Source organism: Geotrypetes seraphini, chromosome 15 (assembly GCF_902459505.1).
Source record: "Geotrypetes seraphini chromosome 15, aGeoSer1.1, whole genome shotgun sequence".
Classification (NCBI taxonomy): Eukaryota; Metazoa; Chordata; class Amphibia; order Gymnophiona; family Dermophiidae; genus Geotrypetes; species Geotrypetes seraphini.
Window position 1 is genome coordinate 15,042,742 of NC_047098.1, and position 27,848 is coordinate 15,070,589.

Genomic DNA, 27,848 nt, shown 5'->3' on the forward strand with positions numbered 1-27,848 from the left:
CTAGGGAACCAGCTGCCGGGCACACCAGCTCATAGAAGAAGGAAGAGCAGCTGCTTTCTCGTACCACTCTGAAACAGACAAATTGGCACGGTGCTGGCAAAGGTGACATTCGCGCTAGGGCCTTTATTCCACCGACGAAGGTCTCCATGGCAAGTTGGACACCCGCCCACACCCTCATACGGGACTAATTCCATAATCACTTCTCTGTGCACGTCCTATCTTTCTTCTGTTTTTAGGGGAGCTTCCATAGTATTTACAGCGATGAAATAAAATGTGTCGGTGATTATCTTAAATTTTTGAAATTAGGTTTTTAAAGATGTCATACATTTATGTTTTAACGCCACCAGGCTCCTGCCTGGTTAAGTCACGCGTGCAGACCTATCCACTAATATTCAGCGTAGCGAGGGTGGGAGGCGCCCGGGGCGATGGCAGCCCCTTGCCCTCTTCTCTGCCCTCCCCCACCCCCGCCGTGCATGCTTGTCCCTTCCCTAACCCTGTACCTCTTTAATTTTGCCAACACAAGCAGCATCTCCAACCTCCTCCCTGCGCCGGCCTCGGCTTTCCCTCTGATGTCACTTCCTGATCCCGTGACCAGGAAGTGACTTCAGAGGGAGAGCCAAGGCCAGCGCGAGCAGCAGGATGGAGCTGTTGCTCGCACCCGCAAGGAGCTAGAGGCCCAGGGGAAGGCGAGGCACGTGAAGGGGTGGAGAGTAGCAGGGAAGAAGTGGGGGACAGAACGGAGGCGAGGGACTGGCACCCCAAACAAGATGGCACCCAGGGCGCTTTGCCACCCCAAGCCCCCCCTTACCACAGTGTCCAGTCAAAAGCATGCGAGACAATCGTGTGCAGACAAACCCACCCAAACAATCGCACACAGGACATCAGCGTGCTGGATTTTAACACTTTTTTAAAGCGCTCTGAGGGGGTGTGGGGGGAATCCCCCCACTTTATTTAGAAATGTTGGTGCTCCCCTTGGGCGGGTGGGGGGAACCTCTCCATTACAGAGCAAACAGTAATTTTTCCCTATGAAACAGGGGAAAAGGCTGTTTCCTCTGTAATGGGGGGGGAATTCCCCCCTCCAACGGGAGCGCCAACATTTCTAACTAAAGTTGCGGGGTTCCCCCACACACACACCCCTTCACAGCACTTTAAAATAGTGTTAAAATCCAGCATGTTGACATCCTGCTTGCGACTGTCTGGGCAAGTTTGTCCGCGCGCGGTTTCGTCTACGAGCCCTACGCCACTGATTCAGCAGCACTTAACTGGCTAGAGCCACTGAATGTCAGCACTAAGCTCAAAACTCTAAGCTGGAAATTTTGTGGTTGGTCTGGGAGTAGAATCAGCAGTGGTTCCCCCCCCCCCCAACTGCCGGGCACACTCCCCTTCCCTTCCCCATACCTGTTTAGCTTCCCGGCTCTCCCTCTGACGTCGCTTTCTAGTCGCAGGACCCAGAAGTAACTTCAGAGGGGAGCATCAAAGCCAGCAAAGAGCTAGAGATACAGTGGCTCACGCCTGCCTCAGCTCCCTTCCGACATCATGTCCTGTAATATGAAACAAATTTAATTCACCGATAAAAGTGTACACTATCGAGCTCATAATAAAAAAACATAGATGTCCAAAAAGCATCCTAAATCGGCACTTGGACATCCTGCGAAAATTACTGTTTTTAGGGCTCCTACGGGGGGGTGTGGGGGGAACCCCCCACTTTACTTAATAGAGATCGCGCCGCGTTGTGGGGGCGTTGTGGGGGGTTTGAGGGGTTGTAACCCCCCACATTTTACTGAAAACTACACTTTTTCCCTGTTTTTAGGGAAAAAGTTAAGTTTACAGTAAAATGTGGAGGGTTACAACCCCCATAAACCCCCCACAACGCCGGCGCGATCTCAATTAAGTAAACTGGGGGGGTTCCCCAACAAAACCCCCCGTCGGAGCCCCTAAAAACTGTCATTTTCTTCGGCGCGCGCCTCCATCTTGCGCTCAGTTGTCGGCGCGCACCTTTGTCTTTCGCGGGGTTGTCTATGAACCGTTTATCGCTGTTATCAGTGACGGAAGCGATTTGAATGTAAACATGAAAGAGACTGCAGTCAGTATTTATATTTAGATCTAATTGGTATTAAGTAACAATTTTTAATTTTTATCTGTTAATATTGAATGTTAATATTGAATGTAGGATATGATGCACTAGAGATTTTGTTTTAATCTTTCTTTTGTTATCTTAAATGGAGTTCTTTTCATTTAATTAAGCTGTACAGTGTTTCCCCCCGCAAATTTGCGGTTTGCGAATCGCAGATTCAGTCATTCGCTGTATTTTCCGACTGCCTCTTCCGGTCAGAAAATACAGGGAATGAGTCCGCGATTCAGCCTTCTGCACAGATGATTCCTCCCCACCCCACCTCGGAGCATACCGGGTGTGATTTACTGTACCCGCCGGGGCCCCAGCTGTCCTCTCCTGCCTTTTTAAAGACTCAAAACCGCATTTGCGGCTTTTCAAAATTTGTGGGTGTTCCTAGAACGGAACACCCGTGAATTTCGGGGATGTACTGTATTGTAATGTAATGTAATTTATTTCTTATATACCGCTCCATCCGTTAGGTTCTAAGCGGTTTACAGAAAATATACATTAAGATTAGAAATAAGAAAGGTACTTGAAAAATTCCCTTACTGTCCCGAAGGCTCACAATCTAACTAAAGTACCTGGAGGGTAATAGAGAAGTGAAAAGTAGAGTTAGAGGAAAAATAAAAATAAAATAAACATTTTAACAAGACAGCATTGATCTAAATACTTTGGAAGGTAGAAGAGAGGAGAGAAAGGAATAGAAGCAGAAGGGGGAGCCGTTGAACAGTAGAATTCTGGAGAAATTTAAATGATAGAAATAGAACAAAACAAAGACAAAAGGCAAAACAATAGATAAGATTAAAAGATAAATCATAAGCTGGAAAGAAAAATAAAATAAAACTTTGTCTTCAATCCACGGTTTCAGCGTCAGTGATGAAGTGGAGCAAGTAAGTTTAGGAGGAGCGATTGACGTTTCCAGAAAGGGCTTCTTCAGGGAAGAGACTTGGCCGACAGTCCCAGGATGCCTATGTCTCCTCCCCTGCGATGTTCTCCCATCCATGCATTCCCTCCCAGACACACTGCCCGTGCCCCAGCCGCTCCAAGGAGGCTGCCCCAGATGAGGCCCACGGTGAATGCAGGATTCTCTCCTCTGCGGGAAAGCCGCCCGGAGCCGACAGTCGATCTTCTTAGCGGATTGCATGGGGGGAAGAGTTCACACTCTTGGTAGGATCGGGTAAACCGCTCTGATCCTTTTTTGGCTATATGGGCGGTATAGAAAGAGTTTAATAAACATAAACAATGAGAGATCTAATATACTCCACTTTTTCCTTGAAAAATTTTTTTGAGTTCTTCAGTTCACACAATTTGAGGTTCTTCTTCGGTGAATACTGGTTGGCCAGTCACTTCCGTAGTAAGCCTTAGCCAGGATTTAATCGCAATTAAGCTAATCATGCGTGTCGTTTTCAGCCAGTGCAGCAGGTGCACTCAGCACAGAGTTCCCATCAGAATCGCTCCAGTCCTTGAATCTGTCAGACACAGACAGCCAGGTTCATAAAGCAAATTTATTCTATCTGAAAAACAAAACCCCCAAACAGCAGCAGCACAAATAAAGTCAGTAAATGTCAGGGCTTGGCGGTAAGGAACTTTTGAACTCCTTTAAGACCCACCAACAGAAAAGATCAGGTGGAGAAAAAAATCTTCCCACAGAAGCCTGCATCCTAAGAACATAAGAATGCTGCTGGGTCAGACCAGTGGTCCATCGTGCCCAGCAGTCCGCTCAGGCGGTGGCTCTTGGTCAAAGACCAGCACCCTAACTGAGACTATCCCTACCTGTGTACGTTCTGGTTCAGCAGGAACTTGTCTAACTTTGTCTTGAATCCCTGGAGGGTGTTTTCCCCTATGACAGACTCCGGAAGAGCATTCCAGTTTTCTACCACTCTGGGTGAAGAAGAACTTCCTTATGTTCGTACGGAATCTATCCTCTTTCAATTTTAGAGAGTTCCCTCTCGTTCTCCCTACCTTGGAGAGGGTGAACAACCTGTCCTTATCTATTAAGTCTATTGCCTTCAGTACCTTGAATGTTTTGATCATGTCCCCTCTCAATCTCCTCTGTTCGAGGGAGAAAAGGCCCAATTTCTCTAATCTTTCACTGTACGGCAACTCCTCCAGCCTCTTAACCATCTTCATCGCACTGCTCTGGACCCTTTCGAGTAATACCGTGTCCTTCTTCATGTACGGTGACCAGTGCTGGATGCAGTACTCCAGGTGAGGGTGCACCATGGCCCGGTACAGCTGCATATAGTAACATAGTATGTAATAAGCGATTTATCAAATTCGATTAAACTTGAAACTTGATAGTAACATAGTAGATAACAACAGATAAAGACCCGAATGGTCCATCCAATCTGCCCAACCTGGTTCAATTTAAATTTTTTTTTTTTTTTTTTTAAGCTATTTCTGGGCAAGAATCCAAAGCTCTACCCGGTACTGTGCATGGGTTCCAACTGCCGAAATCTCCGTTAAAACCTACTCCAGCCCATCTACACCCTCCCAGCCACTGAAGCCCTCCCCAGCCCATCCCCCACCAAACGGCCATATACAGACACAGACCGTGCAAGTCTGCCCAGTACTGGCCTTAGTTCAATATTTAATATTATTTTCTGATTCTAGATCCTCTGTGTTCATTCCACGCTTCTTTGAACTCAGTAACAAATTTACTCTCCACCACCTCTCTCGGGAGCGCATTCCAGGCATCCACCACCCTCTCCGTAAAGTAGAATTTCCTAACATTGCCTTTGAATCTATCAACCCTCAACCTCAAATTATGGCCTCTGGTTTTACCATTTTCCTTTCTCTGGAAGATTATGTTCTACGTTAACACCCTTCAAGTATTTGAACGTCTGAATCATATCTCCCCTGTCTCTCCTTTCCTCTAGGGTATACATATTCAGGGCTTCCAGTCTCTCCTCATACGTCTTCTGGTGCAAGCCTCCTATCATTTTCGTCACCCTCCTCTGCACCGCCTCAAGTCTTCTTATGTCCTTTGCCAGATACGGTCTCCAAAACTGAACACAATATTCTAAGTGGTGAAGGGATGAGGAACATAAGGGAAGGAGGGGGCACTCCTAAATTATCGATGATGGAGTTTATTCAAACTTCAGTAAGGCTTAGTAGGAGTTAGGATGGCCAGGGCGGTACTTGGAGAGACCTTCTCTGATCTGTTCGTAATCCCATTCTTTATCATTCCTAGCATTCTGTTCGTCCTTTTCACAGCGGACAGAACTCCCAAGTCTCTTCCCTGGGAGGTCTCTCCAAGTACCGCCCTGGACAGCCTAACTCCTACTAAGCCTTACTGGAGTTTGAATAAACTCCATCATCAATAATTTAGGAGTGCCCCTCCTTCCCTTATGTTCCTCGTCCCTTCTCCAACCCCTGGGTGTCTGCTTGAGCAAAAGACTAGCAATCCCAAGCCTTTCTCTGTTTCCTTTCATTTCTTAGTGCAGACGCTGCAGAGAGAAAGTCCGACTCCTACACAGCTGCAGGGGGATCTTATGGAACTCAGGGGAGAAATGTATTTATTGCAGGATATTTAATGTTTGCCAGCTGCAGGTCAGCAGCTTGGGAGGCACTTTTCATTGAAGAATTATATCAGAGGAGCACCGGAGCAATGTTCTAAGCCATGATGCAAGCTCAGGACATAATCAGCCACCAGGACGAGCTCTTCAGGAAAGCACAGGATGCGAAGGAAGTAATTGAAAGACTAGTTATTTGTCAAGTCAGGTCTAGAAGATTCTTAGGCCTGATTTTCTTAACAATAACAGGACACAGCATGCTTAAAGCGTGTCCACATTCTATAGATAAGGAGCATTAGCATTCGAGGGCTAGGCTTTTGAGCCCTTTATTAAGAATATGCTATTGATATCCTGTGGGCTGATTTGCTAGGTGAGATTTGTGAAGCTTATTGTTAAAGCAGGAATATACAAACCGTATTCCATTCTAACTCATTGCAATTGCTAGCTAATGTACCCTGGATTATACATAGGGGGGGGGGATTCTTTTATCACAAATCACGAAATAAAAAAATGGAGAAACTGGAGTAAAAATAAGTCTATAAATCTTAAAAAAATAAACCCTCCAGTAAACACATGCTGGGTAGCAGCAGCTTGGGATTGCTGTTTGCGCCGGGAACGTTAAAGAGGTGCGAGGAAAGGTAAGGGGGGCGCGCTGAAGGAGTGGGTGGGGCATAGAAGAGGGCAGGGGAGGGTGCTTCTCACCCTCGCGATGCCACTGCTACCATCCCCTCATATTTCCCATTGTCCCTGCCCCCATGCACACCTCTAATATATTCATCTGATCCCTGGGTGGGGTTCAAAAGAGGGTTCCAGCAGGGCATTTATGTGTGTAGTTTTCTAAAAGCTAAAACACAGGAAGCTTCAAAATCCTTAAGCACTAGTCTCTCCTCAAAAAATTAAAGTAAACAAAATATAAGAACAGCTTAATGATTTTATTTGTTCCGAATCATGGTGTTATCTAAAAACAATAAAAATAATTTGAGAGTTACTACTATTTCCATAAGGATATATGTATCGTTATCTCCTTTCATTCTAAAGATTAAGAACAACTTGTTCGAAATCCAAGCTCTCAGGCACAATGTGATATGTTTGTAAAGATTAGATAGACTGATAGAGCATTCAAGCCCAAAATAAAGGGCCATTTTAAAATTTCTGACAAATGACTGCTGGAAAGTTAGTGACCTTCCCTGTCCACTCAGGACTTCAAAGATATTCTTATCACCAGTGCCCTCAGTCACCCTTTTTGGAATTCATATGCACTACCTGTCAATACCCTGAATGATAGTCAAGCAGTTTAACTCTTTGGGCTTGTAGCCTAAATATTACCAAGACTGGACTCCATGTTCCTAAACAGGTCTTTTTTTTATATCAATTTAGAACATGCATGAACACTTACACTTTGTAGATCTTACAGCAGTGCTTCTTCACAAAGTCCATAGTACACTCTACTGGCACATCCTTTACTTAGGGGAAGCCAGGAATGTTTTGCATAGTCCCTATGCAGCGGTAACATGTACTTTAGCTTCCCTAATAAGCTGAATGCCTAACAAAAGTTAAAAGGCTAGAAGACCCAAAGTGTGAAAACAGATTGGGGAGACAAACTCTACAACATGTGGTGTGGTTAAGATGGAGTCAGCTTTCTTCCAGAACTGGAGAAAAAGGGGCTCTAGCAGGCTACAGCCAATACCTCTGGGAGCTGCTAAGCACTCTGGTAATTTGAGTCCACAGAACATACACTGTTTACACATCATAGAACAGTCTATACCAGGCCTCCACAACTTCGGCCCTCGCCAGGCCAGGTTTTCAGGAATTCCCAAATGAATATGCATGAGATCAATATGCATACAATGGAAGCAGTGCAGGCAAATAGATCTTATGCAAATACACTGGGGAAATCCTGGAAACCCGACTGGATTCAGCCCTCGAGGACCGGAGTTGTGCAGGCTTGGTCTATACACTTATTTTATACAAGAAACTGCCCTCATGAACACCACTTCTAGATCAGGGGCCGCAATCCAGTCGGGTTTTCAGGATTTCACCAATGAATATGCATGAGATCAATATGCATACAATGAAAGCAGTGCATGCAAATAGATCTCATGCATATTCATTGGGGAAGTCTTGACAACCTGACTGGATTGCAGCCCTCCAGGAGGGACTTTGACACCCCTGTTCTAGATCAAAGCACTGTGACATCCTTTCCTGTGAGGCATCATGGGAGTTTGATACTGCTGGAAACTAAAATGGCCACCTTTCTATCAATATTTCATTGCTTCCTGAATGAAAGAGAAGGAGGGCTTCGAGAAAGGGGACAAAGTATCAAAATAATTGAAAGAATTAAACTTTCAGGTAAGAATTTTTTTTTTCCCTATTGAAGGTACTTTCCCATTATAGCACTAAAATTAGGATCCAATTCACCCTCTAGAGCAGGGGTCCCCAAAGTCCCTCCTTGAGGGCCGAATCCAGTCGGGTTTTCAGGATTTCCCCAATGAATATGCATTGAAAGCAGTGCATGCACCTAGATCTCATGCATATTCATTGGGGAAATCCTGAAAACCCGACTGGATTCGGCCCTCAAGGAGAGACTTTGGGGACCCCTGATGTATAGGTTACGTCTCTTACATGTTCTATATCAGGGATCTCAAAGTCCCTCTTTGAGGGCCGCAATCCAGTCGGGTTTTCAGGATTTCCCCAATGAATTTGCCTTGAAAGCAGTGCATGCACCTAGATCTCATGCATATTCATGGAGGAAACCCTGAAAACCCGACTGGATTTGGCCCTCAAGGAGGGACTTTGGGGACCCCTGATGTATAGGTTACGTCTCTTACATGTTCTATATCAGGGATCTCAAAGTCCCTCCTTGAGGGCCGCAATCCAGTCGGATTTTCAGATTTCCCCAATGAATATGCATGAGATCTATTAGCATACAATTAAAGCAGTGCATGCACATAGATCTCATGCATATTCATTGGGGAAATCCTGAAAACCCGACTGGATTCGGGACCCCTGATGTATAGGTTACGTCTCTTACATGTTCTGTATCAGGGATCTCAAAGTCCCTCCTTGAGGGCTGCAATCCAGTCGGGTTTTCAGGATTTCCCCAATGAATTTGCCTTGAAAGCAGTGCATGCACCTAGATCTCATGCATATTCATGGGGGAAATCCTGAAAACCCGACTGGATTCGGCCCTCAAGGATGGACTTTGGGGAACCCTGCTCTAGAGAAAATTGTTAAGCCTCACAGTTTCACCTTCACTAGCGTCAGAAGTGCATGTCCTCCTATAATTTACATGTTTGCCAGTGGTAATTGCTGTGGAACAGCAATTATGTCCCACCAGATGAATGTACCTTATCTAGCAATTAAAAGAACTGTCATTGGTTTCAGTCACAGTAATACAGAATATATTTATTGACTAGCAACAGATATTGTTTTATTAAATCACTGTCCCAGAAGACCATAGATTGCACTTAACCACTGTGATATATCTGGGTCTCTGCTGTTCTTTATTCCCATCAATGGTGCATGACTGGCATTGCTAAAAAAACAACAACTTTTAATTTCCTTTCTTCTGTCTCTTTGCAATACATCTTATCTTTCTTTCAGGAGACCTTTATTTATACTCCCCATTGCACCACGGACAGCACGTGTCTGTCATCAGAGCAAACAGAGGTTGCTGTAAGAACAGTGGCAGGCCAGTAATAGATGAATACCGCGCTTTCAACCGCCTGCCGCGCTAATTGCTAAAGCCTCCATTGACGAATGCTAGGAAGTTCTTCTTTACCCAACCTGTGGAGGACACCTGGAATTTCGCTTCCAGAGAGCGTAATAGGGCAGAGTCCGGTACTGGGGTTCAAGAAAGGATTGGACAATTTCCTGCTGGAAAAGGGGATAAAGGGGTATAGATAGAGGATTACTGTACAGGTCCTGGACCTGTTGGGCCGCTGCGTGAGCGGACTGCTGGGCACGATGGACCTCGGGTCTGACCCAACAGGGGCATTGCTTATGTTCTTATGAATGCAAAATTGGATTGTGCTGTGTTGTTTTTTTTCCCTGAATATTGTTTTCAATGCAATAGTTCACCCAAGATATAAAAAGGTCAGAAAGAAATACCGTGTTTCCCCAAAAATAAAACAGTGTCTTGTATTAATTTTGGGCCCAAAAAAGGCACTAGGTCTTTTTAAAAAAAATCTTTATTCATTTTTTAAATTTTCAACAAGTGTAACATAAGATACAATCATTTTATACTTAACATCACTTAATATACCATCAAAGTTAACTCACATCAAATATCCCTCCCCCCCCTTATACCCAATTGTACTTAAGCATAATAAATCATAAAATATTCCCTCCCCACCCTGGACATGTATGAACAAAGGGAAAAAATAATACTCATTCTGAACAATAGTTTGTTAATGGCTCCTAAACATCCCTAAATTTCTTAAAATGCCCCTGCTGTATGGCTATTACCCATTCCAATTTAAAGATTTGGCATAACGAATTCCACCCAAAATTATAATTCAGCCAATCCCAATTTTTCATAAGGCACTAGGTCTTATTTTCAGGGAAGTCTTATTTTTTTTCATATACAATGATTATCTCTCTCTTCCTCTCCTCCACCCCAATTCTTCCTATTTCCTTTCTCTCCCCCTACATATGCAGCATCTTTCCTCCCCTCTCACCTGTCCACTTGTACAATATCTTTCTATCCCTCCCCCTCCCATCCCCCTGTGCAGCAGAACCCTTGCAGCTTCTATCCCTCCCTCCTTCCCATCCCTTGTGTAACAGATCCCTTGCAGCTTATATCCCTCCCTTCCTCTCTTCCCCCCGCCACACCCCCCCCTCTCCCTGCTAACCCTTTCATCTCTCCCCCCATCTGAACCCCGACCGCGAGACCAAAATACAGTACCTTATAACAAACCGCATCATCGGCAGCAGAGACCCCATAGCGGCTTTCTCATGCCTGGGCATTACTCTGCTGCGTTGCTGATGATGTCATCAGCAACGAGGCAGAGGAACACCCAGGCGTGAGAAAGCTGCAATGGGGTCTATGCTACCGACGATACGGTTTGTTATAAGGTACTGTATTTCGGTCACACGGTCGGGATTTGGATGGGTGGGAGAGATGGAAGGGTCGTGGGGGGGAATGCTGCTGCTGCCAGCGACTAGGGCTTATTTTCAGGGGGTAGAGCTTATTTTCGGGGAAACACAGTAGTAGGATATTCTCCAACATATTTCTTCGACCAAGAAAAAGGAGTTACACATAGATGATGCTAGAAAGTCATTTCTAGCCTCTTTGGTCTGCAAAGATATCTGAGGAAATGAAGAATGAGGGGAGATTTTTCAAAACTTAGGATCTAAGTGATTAAAACAAGCCGTTGACCAGTGGTGTAGCGAGAGTGAATGGCGCCCCTCCCCCACCCTCTGCTCCACGCTCTTTCCTGACTCCCCCCCCCCCCGTGCATGTGTCCCTCTTCCCTTCCCCCATAGCTTTTTAATTTTCCAGGCGCGAGCAATATCACGAACTTGCTGCCCGTGTTGTGTCGGCTCTCCCTCTTACGACACTTCCTAGGCGCGGGACCCAGTAGTGATGTCAGAGAGAGCCGACACTAACGTGGGCAGCAAGTTCGTGATACTGCTCATGCCGTGAAAATTAAAGAGGTACGAGGATAGGGAAGGGGTACATGCATGCGGTGGGGGAGGGGAGTCGGGAAGGAGCGGGGAGTGGGGAAGAGGGCTGGTGAAGGGTGCCACTCACCCTCGCTATGCCACTGGTCAACGGAGGAAAAGTCCATAGTCTGTTATTGAGATAGACATGGGGAAAGCCTCTGCTTGCCCTGGATCGGTAGCATGGAATGTTGCTACTCTTTGGGGTTCCGGAATCTTTTGTTACTCTTTGGGATTCCGCATGGAATGTTGCTACTCTTTGGGGTTCCGGAATCTTTTGTTACTCTTTGGGATTCCGCATGGAATGTTGCTACTCTTTGGGGTTCCGGAATCTTTTGTTACTCTTTGGGATTCCGCATGGAATGTTGCTACTCTTTGGGGTTCCGGAATCTTTTGTTACTCTTTGGGATTCCGGAATCTTGCTATTCTTTAGGATTCTGAATGGAATGTTGCTACTCTTTGGGTTTGGGCCAGGTACTAGGGACCTGGATTGGCCACCATGAGAACAGGCTACTGGGCTTGATGGACCATTGGTCTGACCCAGTAAGGCTGTTCTTATGTTTTGATGCTCAGCCAAAAACATTATGGAAGAGGCACAGCAAGGAATAAAGGGTTGTCATGGCTTATTAGTGTTTTATAACACAGGGCTGTAGGGAAGGAAGAATTTCCTATCAAGAATTCTTTCTGTAAAGGGAACCTGGCAAAAAACAGGATCAGATCTAATGAGGAACATCTTACATTTCAAACATTGTCGGTAGCTGCTTTGCAATATGAAACTGTAATAAGGCTTCAAATGGATAGGATCAGATGGACAAAGAATAAATCTCGGGGAAAAAAGCCACCGCTAGAAAAGCAATTGTATAGGTGCAAACTGAGGGAGTCGATAAACACAGAGACTGAACCTCGGCCTGGAAAAATGTGCAGCTGAGACTTACTGAAGAAGGATGAATAACCACTGGGGTAAGCAGTACGATAAGATTTAAACATTATCCACGTGTCTTACTTTATCTGAGGATGCATGCTGTGGGAAAGCAGACTTTGTAGGAACCATCCGAGAAATGCATATTCCGGCAATCTGAATTACTGTGAAGTGAAATCATTAAACGGGGCTTCAAGACTATGGGCTGTTCAAAGATAAATCCTCATATATGCTAAGGGCCAGATTCTGGAATCGACACTTACGGCCTCTTTTACAAAGCCACGCCAGCGGCTGCCGCGTGGCAACAGCCCTGAAGCCGTTTAAATCTCCATGGGCTTCGGGGCCGTTAGCGCGGCTTTGTAAAAGAGGCCGTTAATTTTTTATTTTTTTTTCTGAGTTTGTTTTTACTTTATTATCTTGCTAATTTATACTGAATTTTTATACTGAATTTTGGGACCCTCCTGCCTTTATTTAATTGGACCTTTATTTCACTTTAGTTTAATTCTCTCTATTTTAAAATTTCTAATTTGGTGCTTTGTTTTTATTTTTAAAGTAATTTTTGTTTCCATCTGTAATGATTACTTGTTCGGATAAGTATATATCTGGTATCTTTCTCTCTCTCTCTACCTCAGTGATTCCCAACCCTGTCCTGGAGGAACACCAGGCCAATCGGGTTTTCAGGCTAGCCCTAATGAATATGCATGAGAGAGATTTGCATATGATGGAAGTGATAGGCATGCAAATTTGCTTCATGCATATTCATTAGGGCTAGCCTGAAAACCCAATTGGCCTGGTGTTCCTCCAGGACAGGGTTGGGAACCACTGCTCTACCTTTCCTATCTGAATATGTTCTATGGCAGGGGTAGGGAACTCCGGTCCTCGAGAGCCGTAGTCCAGTCGAGTTTTCAGGATTTCCCCAATGAATATGCATTGAAAGCAGTGCATGCAAATAGAACTCACGCACATTCACTGGGGAAATCCTGAAAACCCGACTGGAATATGGCTCTCGAGGACCGGAGTTCCCTATCCCTGTTCTAAGGAGTGCCTTTCTGTTTTTAACTGTCACATTGTAAACCGCTTCGGTCATGAAAATGAAGGAACTGTCTATCAAATTCTGAACAAACATAGACACCTAAAGCAGTGGCATAGCGAGGGTGAGAGGAGCTCGGAGCGAAGGCGCCCTCCACACCCTCTTCTCCACCCCACCCCACCCCCCGGCTCCTTCTCTGCCCCTCCCCCCACCACGCACGCGCACCCTTTCCCTACCCCATGCCTCTTTTTTTTTTTTTTTATTTGTTTATTCAATTTTATCAATACAAACAAGCAATACATTACTTGTATTTCAGATTAACATAAATTATTAAAAAGAAAACTTATAAACCAATTCCACTTAAATCAGTGTTTTGGTTATTCATTTATACTTCCAATATATTTAGTCCAATTAAGGAAAAATAACTTGAGACTCCTAAATTTTCCAAAATGTCCCTTAATTTCACCAATGGAGATGCCTCTTTTAACTTCCCCAGCGTGAACAGCATTACCAATTTGTTGTCTGCTCTCCCTCTGACGTCACGTCCTAGGCCCGGGACCCGGAAGTGATGTCAGAGGGAGAGCCAAAGCTGGTACAAGCAACAGGTTGGAGTTGCTACTTGCGTCGGCGAAGAGATAGAGGTTCGGTGGGGTGGGGGGGGGGGAAGTGAAGGTGCGCGCGCGGTGAGGGAGGAGTGGGAAGGGACAGGGGGAAGAGAGGAGGAGGGGTGCCGATGCCCTCACCGCCCTTCCCACCACCCCTCTTTCTATGCCTCTGGCCTAAAGGTAGGTACCAATTGCATGTCAATCACTCTTAGGCGCCCATTACAGAATCGTACCTAACTTAAAGTGCCTATAATGTAGGCCAGAGTTTTGAAGGCCTACAATTTAGGCACCTAAGCCCTTTAGAAAATCGTGCCTAAGGGTTCCTTTTACTAAGCTGCGGTAGAGATTTTAGCGCGCACTGCATTGCCACGCACGCTAGACGCTACCGCCACCATTGAGCTGGCGTTAGTTTTTACACATAGCGCAGAGGGCAGCGCGCGCTAAAAACACTAGCGCACCTTAGTAAAATGAGCCCTAAGTCTTTCTCCACCTCTAAACACACCTACTTTAGTGTTAGGTATCCATAGGCACCTATCTTTTCTAGAATCATGCTTAAGAAGATAGGTGTCTATCTCCCAATTAGATTTTAATTTTTTCAATTATGAGCTTGTTAAAGGTCGTTATTTGTGTATTCAGTTTTCTATATCGTTCTCCCAAGGGAGCTCAGAATGGTTTATGAATTTATTCAGGTATCAAGCATTTTCCATGTGATGGTCTCACAGTCATAAGAACATAAGAACTGCCATCTCCGGATCAGACCTTCGGTCCGTCAAGTCCGGCGAGCCGCACACGCGGAGGCCCTGCCAGGTGTACACCTGGCGTAATTTATAGTCCACCATATCCTTATATGCCTCTCTTAAGGAGATATGCATCTAGTTTGCTCTTGAAGCCTAGGACGGTCGATTCCGCAATAATCTCCTCTGGGAGGGCATTCCAGGCGTCAACCACTCTCTGAGTGAAGCAGAACTTCCTGACATTAGTCCTGAACCTGTCCCCCCTTAGCTTCATTCCATGTCCTCTAGTCCGTGTCAAATTGGACAGTGTAAATAATCTTCTCTGCTCTATTTTGTCGATTCCTTTCAGTATTTTGAAGGTCTCGATCATATCCCCACACAGTCTCCTTTTCTCAAGGGAGAACAATCCTAGTGTTATAAGTCTATCCTTGTATTCCAGTTTGTCTACCTGGGACAATGGGGGGATTAAGTGTCTTGCTGAGATAAATGCAGGCATTTGTGTTGGATTATTAAAAAAATATACTTTAAAAGATCTATACCGTACAAAAATAGTTACAGGAGAATTTTAAAAAGAATAATTTGCAAAATTCCAGGTCACTATAACAAAAACTCTTTCCTCTTCTTCTGAGTCTCCTTAGAAGCATCTGGATAAATTTGTACTTTGAGATTCAATACCGAACAAACATTCAGAGAAACCATTCATTATCAGAAACCAGAGCCAATGTGATAATTGCAGTTGCAGGTTGTGCCAACTCAGAATCTGAAGTCTCAATAACACTGAAGCATCCAAAGCCTCAGGGTGAACAATCTCAAGTTGGCTACCATCCTCCAGTCTTCTTCGTGAGCAGAGATAACAACCATTAACTACCGGTGGTAGAGACTCAGCTGGCGCATTTAACATTTCAAAATAATACACTCCTTCGATGGTGAAAAAGACAAAGCGATGCTCATAGACGTATCGAGCGCCCAGGACGAAGGGAAAAGCCTCAGAACCCCTCCCACCCCAACCTTAGTTGGAGAAAGTGTGAGAATTCAACCGGGGTGAGTTACCTCATCGGCATTTAAAAAAAAAAAAAAAAACTGAGCTGGGAAACAGTAAAAAAAAAAAAAAAAAAGCCTTGCGCAATGCAGAGAACAGTAATCAAAAACCAAACAATAAATCATCTGTATGTTTGGCCAATGAAATTGAATAAAAGGAGCACTTATCCCCATGTGGAGTTCTTCTCACATCGACGGATGGCCAGCGTTTCGCAGGAACCGGCTACCTCAGGATGTACAAACTCCCATATACGTGCTCTTCTTCTCAGCGTCTAAGCGGCTTCATCATTTAACATTCCGGACAGGTATCGCCAAAAACAACTTCAGAAAATTAATCAACTTCAAATGAATCAACTTCAAATTGCAACCCCTTGCTGCATTCTCAAACTACTACTACTACTATTATTAATTATTCCTATAGCGCTACCAGATGCACACAGCGCTGTACAGAGTCACAAAGAGTAAGAAAACAGTCCCTGCTCGAAAGAGCTTACAATCTAAACAGGCAAGACAGACAAACAGGATGTCATGGATATAGTTACGGGGAACGGTTAATCAGCTGGCTGGGTTGGAGGGCAGAGGGGAGTACAGGACAATCAAGCCATTGTGACATCACTGATGAGGTTGGCTCTTATTGGTGGAATGAGGCATTATGACATCACAATCGTGGCTCTACTTCACAAAGACAAACAGGATGTCATGGATACAGTTAAGGGGAACGGTTAATCAGCTGGCTGGGTTGGAGGACAGAGGGGAGTACAGGACAATTGAGGCATTGTGACTTCACTGATGAGGTTGGCGGAATGAGGCATTATGACATCACAATCTTGGCTCTGCTTCCCAAAGACAAGCAGGATGTCATGGATACAGTTAAGGGGAATGGTTAATCAGCGGGCTGGGTTGGAGGGCAGAGGAGTAGGGTTTATTCCAGACACAGGGGGAAGCTAGATGAAAGGAACAAAGTCTGGAACTGGCAGTGGAGGAGAAGGGTAACGTTAAGAGTGACTTATCTGAGGAACGGAGTTCTCCGGGAGGCGTATAAGGAGAGATATTGAGGGGCAGCAGAATGAGCACACTTGTAGGTCAGCAATAAGATCTTGAACTGTATGCGATGGCAGATAAGGAGCCAGTGAAGGAGAGGGGGTGACACGAGGGTAGTGAGGCTGGTAGAAGATGAGTCGCGCAGCAGAGTTTTGCACAGGTTTAAGGGGGAGAGGCGACACTGCGGGAGACCAGTTAGGAGCAGATTGCAGTAATCTAAGCGTGAGGTTACAAGAGCTTGGCCAAGGGTCCGGGTAGTGTGCTCAGAAAGGAAGGGGTGAATTTTGGTGATATTCTCAAAGTCTGCATTTTAGCTTGAAAAGTTGTATTATCCTTCATTAAGGATACTTGCCTGCTCCGAACAGTTTCTACAGTCTTTTCCACCTTGTTGACTTAATGTAATTGTCTCAGTATTATTATTATTTTTCTACTGTGTTTCAGCATAAAATATGCTTGCCTCAGGGGTCTCGTATACTACAATTTAAAACAAACAAACAATAAAAATAAATTACTAAAAACGTGGAGGGGCATAATCAAAAGAAACATCTAAGTCCGTTTTGGGCCTAAGTCGCAAGTCACCCAAAGTCGGTCACGGGAAAAGGTCCATTTTCAAAAAATACGTCTATCATATTTTTTTTTTGAAAATCGTCCAACTATACGTCCAGCCGTCTGATCGCCCACTAAGTCATCCATCTTTATACCCCATTTTCATCCATAAATTCATCCAAGTCACAAACACCTAGAAAAAAACCTTTTGGGCGGGGGAGGGGCCAGAAAAGTGATGGACTGGACACCCAGACATGGCACCAGAGTAGTGGGGCACCTTACAGGGCACTGCTGTAAACTTCACAAAAAGGGTCCCACATAAACATCTCACTACAGCTCCCTTATAAGTCATGGTGAGCCCCCAAAACACCCCCAGAATCTACTAGACCCACCTATCTACCACCCCAATAGCCCTTATGGCTGCAGGAGCCACTTGTATGGCAGTACAAAAGAGTTTTTTGGGGGTTCACATTCTTCACCATGAATGCAGTGATTAGAGTGGCTTATGGACCTGGGTCTTCCTCTCCATGGTTCACTAACCCACCCCCAAGACCACTTAAGCCACCTCTATGCAGCTCTACTAGGCTTTCCTATGCCAGGCTGCCAAGTGCTGATGTTCTGGAGGCAGATATGTAAAGTTGATATTATGATTTTTATGGGGGTGGGGGGGCAGTGTGTGGGGGTCTGTATGTTGTGTCTGCAGCCCTTATCTGGTCACTTTGGATACCTTTTGTGGACTTAGACCTGGTTTTAGATGGCCTAAGTCACAACGTCCACGTTCCGTCTAAGCAATGTTGTAAAATTTTCGGTTATACATGCAGTACGACTAAGTCCAGGATGGCCCACGGCCCGCCCAAATCCCGCCCTCGACATTCCTCCTGACATGCCCATTTTAACTCTGGTCATTCAGCAGCACTGTGAAGGCCTAGGTCGTTTTTAAATATGTCTAAAACCCAGTTTGATTATTGGCATTTGGACGACTTGTCTTTTAGATCGTCCAAGTGCCGATTTAGGCCGGTTTTTAGACATTTTTCTGTTTCATTTATGAGCATGATAAAAAATATATAAAAATGTACAAAACATGAATAATACATAGCCAAACCTGTAAAGAATAATAACCAAACCTGAGTCAAGGCATAATGAATGGAATAAAATCAGCAACGCTCTAGAAAGAAACTTTGTGGATATAAAAGAGCAAAAAACATAATCCTGAAAGAAATGCATAATGCACATTGATTACCTCATTAACATCTATAATTATGTGCAAGATGACAACATAGTATATTTCACATAGACCAAAATGATTCTATAGATATCAAATAGGCTGAAAGAACCATGTGCCCAATTATGCTAATGAGTCAATTGGTGAATAATGCAGAGTTTTTACACTACCACAAAACCAAGATACAGCATCATAAAATAATAAAAATAGGCCATCAAAATATACAGCGTATATGAAGAGGGGGAAAGAGCTAAAACGGACATAATTACTGTGATATCTCACCCTATTATCTACACAGAATGGCGTTACTATAAGGCTGAATATAGGAAAATATATATATATATATATATATATATGTATATGTGAGGACCACTGAGGGGTCCTTTTACAAAGGCGTGGTAGTGGTTTAACGCATGGAATATCGCACGTTAAACCACCTGCCGCGCTAGTACCTAATGCCTCCATTGATGAGGTGTTAGGATTTTAGGCTGCCGCGGGGGTTAGCGCGGGATGAAATGTCCGACACACTAACTCCCATAGCGCGCCTTGATAAAAGGAGCCCTGAAATAACCATTACAAAAAAAGGCATCAAATGTGTATTGAAAAATATACGCTGTATGATAAGGACTCATGAACCGCCACAAAATGTAAAGTAAACGAGTCGTACGCCTTCGTGATACGTATCATTATGAGACTATTCCCTCAAAAGAAATAGAATCTGGGACTCGGGCAAATTCTATAAGAAGCGCCCAAAATTTAGGCGCCGAAATGGGCACCGTTCAGCGCGATTCAAGCAAAATCGGGCGCTGTTTAGTGAATCACGCTGAGCGGCACTTATTTTGGAGGCGCCCAATAAATAGGCCCGCTCTAGGCACAACGAAAAGTTAGGCGGCCACGCGAGCGCTTAAGCACGCTTAAGAGCAGCGGTTCTGCAACAAGGCGCCTAACTCGTAGCCACGCCCACGCCTAACGAGCATAGCGCCTATTTTTTTTTTTTTTTTAAGGCCTCCTAAATTTGTTAGAGACGCCTTACTATAGAACGCTCTTTCTTGATAGGCGCCTAAGTTTCAATTATTGGCGATTAAAAAGCTTAATTGAGCTTGTTCAATGTAGATAGGCGCCTGTCTAGTTGGGTGCCTTCAAAATAGCTGCCCAACATTAGGCACCGGTTACAGAATTTGGGCCTCAGTGTCCACTTTGGTCAAATGGGCGCGTTCTGCTACAACAGGGATTCTCAACCCAGTCCTCGGACATACCTAGCCAGCCGGGTTTTCAAATATCCACAATTAGTAGTCATGAGATAAATTTGCATGTACTGCCTCCATTGTATGGAAATCTATCATACACAGAACAACCGAAACTGCCGTTGGCTTTGTGTTCTCGTTTGCCATTCGCTTGATATTTATTCACTTGGCCTTTTGATCTCAAACGAAATGAACATTAGTTTAATTTCAGAATTAGCGGTTGGTTGAGAGTTGGCCAAGTTTATTCTTAACACCGCTGCTACGAATGACAAAAGCAGAGGTTTTGTGGAGCTGTCTGAGAGTCGCGTGGTGGTTTCTCCGCCATCTTATTCATCAACAAGACATATTTCTCGGTCAGCCCGTGTAATACTTTTTCTTGGAATTTGTGGGAAAGCACTTTCACAGAAGAACGAGCACAGTCAATAAAGACGAGCTGTTCCTATATTAAAAATGAAACGCCCGAAATATGCAGGCACAGAGTGCATCTGAACCCGATGCCATTTCTTCATTTATATAAAGTTAGCAAGCACGTGAGGTAAAATTTACTATGAACTGTTGTCCTGCAATTACCGCTCCAAGTGTTTAACTGAAACAGCATTTCTTTCAAACAAGTTGTTTAGCTTTCACCGAGGGAGCAGATGATCAAAATCAATTGTCGTGGTAGCCAGGCGGTGCCACCATGAAAAAAATTCTGTTTTTCTGCCAGGGAAGTCTTAAGAAGGCTTGTGCTAAAAGCACTGGATCTCTACCGAGGGCAAAAACAAAGAAAAATCCAACAAGACTGAAGCGAAAGGCGCGCACCAAAAACAAAAAAGGAAACTACAGAGAGGAATGTACAAGGTGCAGAAAATATTGTGTTTTGGGGTTTTTTTTTTGTAAATATATTTATTGTGAAGTGCAAAACAGGCGGGAAAACCAGCCAACAATACAAGCTTTTTCAGTAGCAATGAAAGACAAAAAGAAGCACCAATAACCAGTACAGTATTGAAACAACACAGAGGAGCCTATCCGCATCTCCATTGCAATCTTCATTTTCATTGTTGAAACACGCCCTCCCCCCCCCAAGCACATGCACCATGCACCCTTCCACAATCAAGCTAACTTCCATGCTCACCACCCTTTTCTCACCAGGCAACCCCCACACGCCCTACCACCCACACCAAAGCACTCAGCCATCTCAAAAAAGATATAGCGGAATTAAAAAAGGTACCGAGAAGGGTAACAAAAATGATAAAAGAGAGAGGGGATGACTTCCCTAGGAGGAAAGGCTAAAGTGACAAGGGCTCTTCAGCTTCGAAAGAGATGGCTCAAAAGTGATATGTTAGAGGTGTATAAAATACTGAGTGGAGTGGAAAGGGTAGATGCAGAATGCTTGTTCACGCTTTCCAAAAATATTAGGACTAGGGGCATGCGATGAAGCTACTAAGTAGTAGATTTAAAACAAACCGAAAAAAAATATTTCTTCACACAACGTGTAATTAAACTCCAGAGTTCATTGCTGGAGAATGTGGTGAAATCAGTTAGCTTAGCAGGGTTTAAAAAAGGTTTGGATAATTTCCTAAAAGAGAAGTCCGTAGGCCATTATTGTTTTGCTACTTGGGATCTAGCTTGGTACTTGGGACCTGAGTTGGCTACTGTTGGAAACAGGATACTGGACTTGATGGACATTTGATCTGGCCCAGTATGGAAATTCTCATGTTCTTTTTTTTTTTTTAATATGGAACGCTTCACGAATTTGCATGTCATCCTTGCGCAGGAGCCATGCGAATCTTCTCTGTATCGTTCCAATTTTAGTATATGTGCTGCCGAAGCGATCACCAATTCTTATGTTCTTATTGAAAGTGGATATACACATGGACAGAGTCTGGGTGGAGCACAAGCGGAACACACAGTAAAGCGCTTAAATTATAAACAGTATAATTCATTCAAGTTTTTTAGCAGTCTAGGCGTGAGCATTTATCCCATCGCTAAGGCCTCTCCTAAATTTTACTGTAATGCATATTTTCCTTCTACTTTATTATGCTATAAAGGAAAGTGGGCACCTACTTTTCCTTATAGACCAGTGGTCTCAAACTCGAGGCCCGGGGGGCCACATGCGGCCCGCCAGGTACTAGTTTGAGGCCCTCGGTATGTTTATCATAATTACAGTTTCTTGATCATGTCTCTTTAGCTATAAATGACAATATTATTATTAAGGCTTAGCCAAAAGGAAAGATTTCTAAACTATAAAGAGTTTTACCTCATGCAAAATTGTCATTTTTTTATTAAGACATTAACTATTTTTTCTGTGGCCCTCCAAGTACCTACAAATCCAAAAGGTGGCCCTGCAAAGGGTCTGAGTTTGAGACCACTGAGATAGAGCAAGTTCCACACAAGCATTTTCTTGGTACCCAAATATAAGTGCATGTGTAGAACTACCTACTTAACCCTAAGGTTGTTGGAAGAACCATTAAGAAAGGGTATTCAAGCAGAAATGTTCATTGAAACATTGGTATTGCAGGGCAGAGATAGAAATTAGTTTATGACTTCAAGAAACAAAAATTACAATACACAGGTTAAACTCAGTGTGACTTAAATTTTTCCTGTAACCAGGGAAACAGATAAGACAATTGCAGATACATCGTACCTGAAACTGCTTCCTCCAGCCGGAAGGCTTTTCACACTGTAGAGACCACAGAACAGGTCATTCTAATCTGAATAGACAGCTCTGCTGTGACTATGGGAGACACGAGCAGGATTTTTTTTTTTTTAAATTATATTTTTCAACAAATACATCTGTATAGTCAGGTAGGGTGTTTTGAGAAAATATTTTAAACACTTATTCGTGAATTGGGTTGGAACAGAATCATCGGAGATAGCAACATGGATAACTTGTAGTTTTGGCATTATTTGGAGAGACATTACGGAATACACGTGAGCTGGTTTGGGCATCTCCCTCCTTCAGGAGGACAATATAGTGGAAGGAAGGAGTGAAGAAACTACCACAGAAGCTGTGTATTGTAGAAAACATTAATTTACAAGCTGGCTTGACAGGGCCGTGTTTCGGCTTAATGCCTGCATCAGAGGTCCTTACAGAATGATGTCAGAGCTATGCAAAATGTAGGCGGCATCAAATTCTCAGTCTTGGAGCTTTCTCCTTTCTTATACCAGCGTTTCGTATGAACTCATTCCCAGTTCCACACCCTCCATCTCAACCAATACAGATCTGCTTCCTCCTCCTTTAGGTGTGTTTGATGTTTATTTAAACCTTCAGGTAACTAAAGAGCCCACTTCCCCTCACCACTGCTTCTTAGTAAAGATGGTCAGCCGGGAAATTTTCATTCAATGTCGTTTTTCTGTGTCATCGCCGAAAATGTTCCTTATACACCGAAACATGGATAGTGAATTAGGATCATTCCTGTTTTCACTAAACTACCAGGAGCTGGGAAAGATTCTTATGGTGGGTGGGGAAGGGGGGGCGTCTTTGGGTGATTGTGCTGATATTTGGGGGGAGGGGGAAATAGGTGTGTGCTCATGGAGAAGATCATGGCATATGTGCAAAGAGGGAGCAGATTTTAAAAAAGCTTCTCCCACACATGTGGAGTGCAGTAGCATTTTTCCTCTTCCCCCCCCCCCCCCCCATGTACAGCTTTTTGAAAATCACTGTTCCTATGTGACTCGGGGAGAATGGGCATGGAGCCCTGCATGGCCTTACACATATTTACAAGAGATTTTGGCAGAGTCTTTTTTTTATAAAATACAGAGGGAACTGTGCATATCTGGGCCTGGATATCTCAATTCCCATCTTCACATCCTTTTTAAAACTAGGATCTTAGACCTTTGCCAAGCCATTGGTATAGCAAAAAGGTTTCAAACAGCAATGGATTTGTTTCTGTGGAAGTTGGCTTAATAATTTTTATGTGCTCACAGTTTTCATTTGGGGGGGGAAAGTAGTGCTTTCTTTAATAATAAATGCCGCCAGCCATTGGAAGGTTTCTGTTCTTTCTTGTCAGTAATACCCCCTAAGGAACTCGAAGCACTGACTCAGCTTTGCTTTACAATCATAAATGCTCCAGAATCCTCAAGAGGCAACACTGCCAACAGGTCGGAGAGTTTTTACTCACCACCTAAGCCTTTCAAGATTACACACACACACATATATACAGTATAACTGCAACTCCTAGGGGCACGCAGGCAATAACAAAAATCATTTTGTTTAGTTACCTCTGCCATGTGCAGGTTTTTTGCTCTGTTTCATTTTGGTTTTGTTAATGCTGTACATTTACCCCCCGATTCTATAAACGGTGTCCAAATTTGGACGCCCAAAATTATACATGTTTCAAGTTTTATTATTTTTAATATACCGACCATCAACAAGTATCTAGCCGGTTTACAACGCTATGATAAAATAAAGAATTTAATGCTTATAAAAGGGGGAAAAGTGAACATTGAAGACGTTTTACAAAGACGTACATGAGAGTGGGGATAGAAAAAGAAAAGTGGGGGGTAAAGTTACATTGTTAAAGAGGAAAAAAAACACCAAACTAGGGTTAAAAAGAGGAGAGAGGGATAAAACATTAGGGATTGGGTCGCTTCTTAAAAGCGGTTGTCAGACTTGGCAATAAGAAGTTTAGGAGCTGTGGAATGTATCTTGAAATAAAGACGGTTTTAGTTTAATCTTGAATTTATCTAGGAGATTTTCGTGGCAAAGTTGGGGAGGTAAGGCATTCCATAAAGTTGGGGCGACAACGGAGAAATTGGGTTTCCTAGTGTAATAAAATTATTTAATAGAGGGAATAGATAGTAGGTTCTGATCTGCTGATCTAAGAGTCCGAGAGGGGCAGAAAGGGATGAGGAGTTTGTCCAGAAAGGGAGGAAGACGTGAGAGTTTTATTTTAAAGACTAGCATAAGTGTTTTATGGGTAATGCGGTGTGTGATAGGTAGCCAGTGGGCTTCTTTCAGAAGGGGGGTAACGTGATCATATTTCCCTAACTTATGTATGAGTTTTATTGCCGTGTTTTGAATGAGCTGTAAACGTCGTAATTCTTTTTGAGGAATTCCGTTATAAAGAGAATTGCAGTAATCAAGGTGAGAGATAACTAATGAATGGACAAGGGTTGTAATAGAGAATAGAAGTTAAAGAACGAATAAGCCGGAGATTGTAGAAGCGGATTTTTACCACTGAGCTAATCTGATCGTGAAAAGTTAAATCTTTGTCTATAATTACACCAAGTAGTTTTATTTTTGTTTCCATTTTTACAGGGTAAGATTTGATAAGGATCTGTCCTTTTATTATTTCGTTGTTCTTGGTTGGAAAAAGTAAGCCACAGGATTTGTTGATATTGAGGGTAAGTTTGTTTGCGTGAAGCCAATCACTGATTTTGTCCAGTTTAGAATTAATTTCTTGCATTTCAGATATGTTTGAAGAATCAATGGGGTGAAGTAGTTGAATGTCGTCCGCGTATGCGAAAATCGTGAAACCGATAGACTGAGCTAAAGTGAGGAGAGGAACGATAAAGATATTAAATAGTAAATGGGAGAGAATGGAGCCTTGTGGGATGCCGTAAGTTTGAGCTACAGGAGGTGAGGTTTCCTCTTTTGAGTGAACTTTAAAGTTACGTTCATTAAAGTAAGAGGCGAACCATGAAAGAGCAGAGCCTGTGATGCCACAGTTTCTAAGGCGATCAATAAGAAAGTGATCGACAGTATCGAACGCTGAAGACAAGTCAAGAGAGATAAGGAGGACAGATTTTCGGTGGTCAAGAAAGTAGTGTATAGTAGTGATGAGACCTAGTAAAGATAATTCGGTAGAGTAATTAGAGCGAAAGCCAGTTTGATACGGATGTAGTGCATTGGTTTTGTCAAAGAATTCGGCAAGCTAGGTATATACTATTTTCTCTGTTAGTTTAGAAATAAGAGGAAGGTTAGCAATGGGATGGAAGTTTGCTGGTTGAGTTGTGTCTAGATTTTGGTTTTTTAGTTTTGGAAAGACCAGAGCTGATTTCCAGGCTTTAGGGACAAGATTGACAGTAAGACTTTTAGTAACCATTTCCAATAAGAATGGACCAAAAAAAGAAAAGAATTTCTTAAGAATTATGGGGGGAATGCTTTCAGTTGGGTTATTGGGAGCATTTATTGATTGGAAGACTTTGAAAAGGTTTGTTAAAGATGGAAGTCTAAAGTTAGAAAAAGTACTGAAAGATAGACAGTTTATTTGGTTTGTGGAATCCTGGGGGGATATGAGAATGGATTGTCATAGGTTTGATCTAATTTCCTTAATTTTCTTATCGAAGAAATGTGCGAGCTCAGGAGCAGGTGGGTTTGGATAGAGGAGGAGGTTTCTGAGATCCACATGCAAATAAATTAGAAATAATTGGCTGTTAACAATTCATAATTGATAATGATAATTGACTCTAATTTGGATATGCATGCTGTTCTGGCTATTTACGATTCTGTAAGGATCTACACGCCAATTGTCTTGTATGCAACCCCCAAAAGAGGGTATGGCTCTGGGATGGGGCATGACAATTCAGTTTAGGAGGGGCTGAAGAGTGCTTCAATGGAAACTTCCAGTTATTGGAACACAAGCACAGTGCCATACAGACTTTTTCGGTCTGTGTTCTGCAATTAACAAGATGGTTTGGTGAGCTTTGACGACAACTCCAGTAGTTGGAACCTAAGGACAGACTTCTATAGCCAATGTCCCAGAAATGTCAAAGAAAGATTGAATTAATGAGTGTGACTGTTGGGCAAACTGGGTGGACTAGTCAGGTCTTTATTTGTTGTCATTTATTATGTAGCTATGACTGTTGCTTGCCCAGAGACGGTGGTGCAATTGTGGTATTATTAATTGCTTTGCTGCTCTTGTGCCCGGTTGCTCATTCCGGTAGTGGGTAGAACTGAGTTTTTGGTATGGAAGTGTGTGGAAGTTGTTCTTTGTTGAGGGCTTTAAATGAGTTGAGTGGATAGGCAGTGAGTTTGTCGACACGCTTCTGTGACTGGATACTCTTTTCAATATTGTGTTACCCCCTCTTCTATGAAACTGCGATAGCAGTTTCTAGGGCAAGGAGCTGCCCTGAATGGCCCGCGCTGCTCCCGCCACTCATAGGATCTCAATGAGTGTCGGGAGCAGCATGAGCCATTCAGCGCGGCTCTCTGCGCTAAAAAACACTAGCGCGGTTTTGTAGAAGAGGAGGTTAGTTTCCATGGGGGGGGGGACTGAGTCTTTGGCTTGCAATGATTGGTGCGTGCTGTATGCATGTGATCAGTGTGGGCAGTTTTATAATGGGTAAGTGAACAAAATGCTTATTTAGAGTATGAGTGTGGTTGTGTGACTGGAAAAGCAATGCATTCAAATGTTTAATCTCAGTTTTATGTTTATTTTATAGTTACTACGCCTCCTGAAGAAACTCCTGTGGCGAAACGCAGGACTGGGTAGAGGAGTAACAAATAGTTTTGGAGCACTTTTGGCACGCACTGGTGGTTACCATTCCTGCAGAGCCGCATGGAAAAGTCAGCTCATCTGTCCTACTAATTCTGTTTGGTCTCAGATAAGTGCTATCATACATATTTCTTTTCTTTTAAAAAAAAAATTTTCTGGGAAGAACTGCGCTTAAGAACTGAGGTCTGCTGGAGATGAAGCAATTAAAGGGACAGAAAGGGTGCGATGATGGTCCTCGATTGATCTCTTTGCAGCTCAATTGCAGGAGACAACGGGTACCGAGCACTTTCACATTTCAAAAATTTCAGGTTTGATTGGATTTTTTGTTTATTTATGCCGTTGAAGCAATATTTATTATTTAAGTTTTTCCTTGAATTTTGTTTGGTAATTTAAATTATTAATTGCATGACATGGCTACAGGGTGATATATTATAAGCAGTCAAGCTGTTGTAGATAACAGTTAGGTGTGGAAGGGTGTGACACAGTGGCTACAGTCTCGGCACCCTAAGGTTGTGGGTTCAAACCCCATGCTACTTCTTGTGACCCTGGGCAAGTCACTAAGGGCTAGATTCACTAAGGGCACGGATCGGATCCGTAAGGGATCTGATCCGATCCGTGTCCGGGGGGCTGATCGGAATCACACCCCCAACCGACTGCAGGGATCGCTGAATAGGGATCCCAACACATGCGCAGTCCATCTGTAGATGGTCTGCGCATACACTAGCCCTCCGTACCTGGCAGAGCATGGGCTTGCAC

The 27,848-nt window shown here is 43.6% G+C and overlaps 1 long non-coding RNA gene and 1 other non-coding gene across 2 annotated transcripts in view; both read right to left on the reverse strand.

Moving 5' to 3' along the window:
* Positions 1 to 27,848, reverse strand: part of LOC117348876 — a 166,771-nt gene that overhangs the window by 115,776 nt on the left and 23,147 nt on the right. The window lies entirely within an intron of this gene.
* LOC117349484 lies at positions 21,383 to 21,489 on the reverse strand. Its single transcript, XR_004537172.1, has one exon. It is a non-coding gene; the product is annotated as a U6 spliceosomal RNA (small nuclear RNA).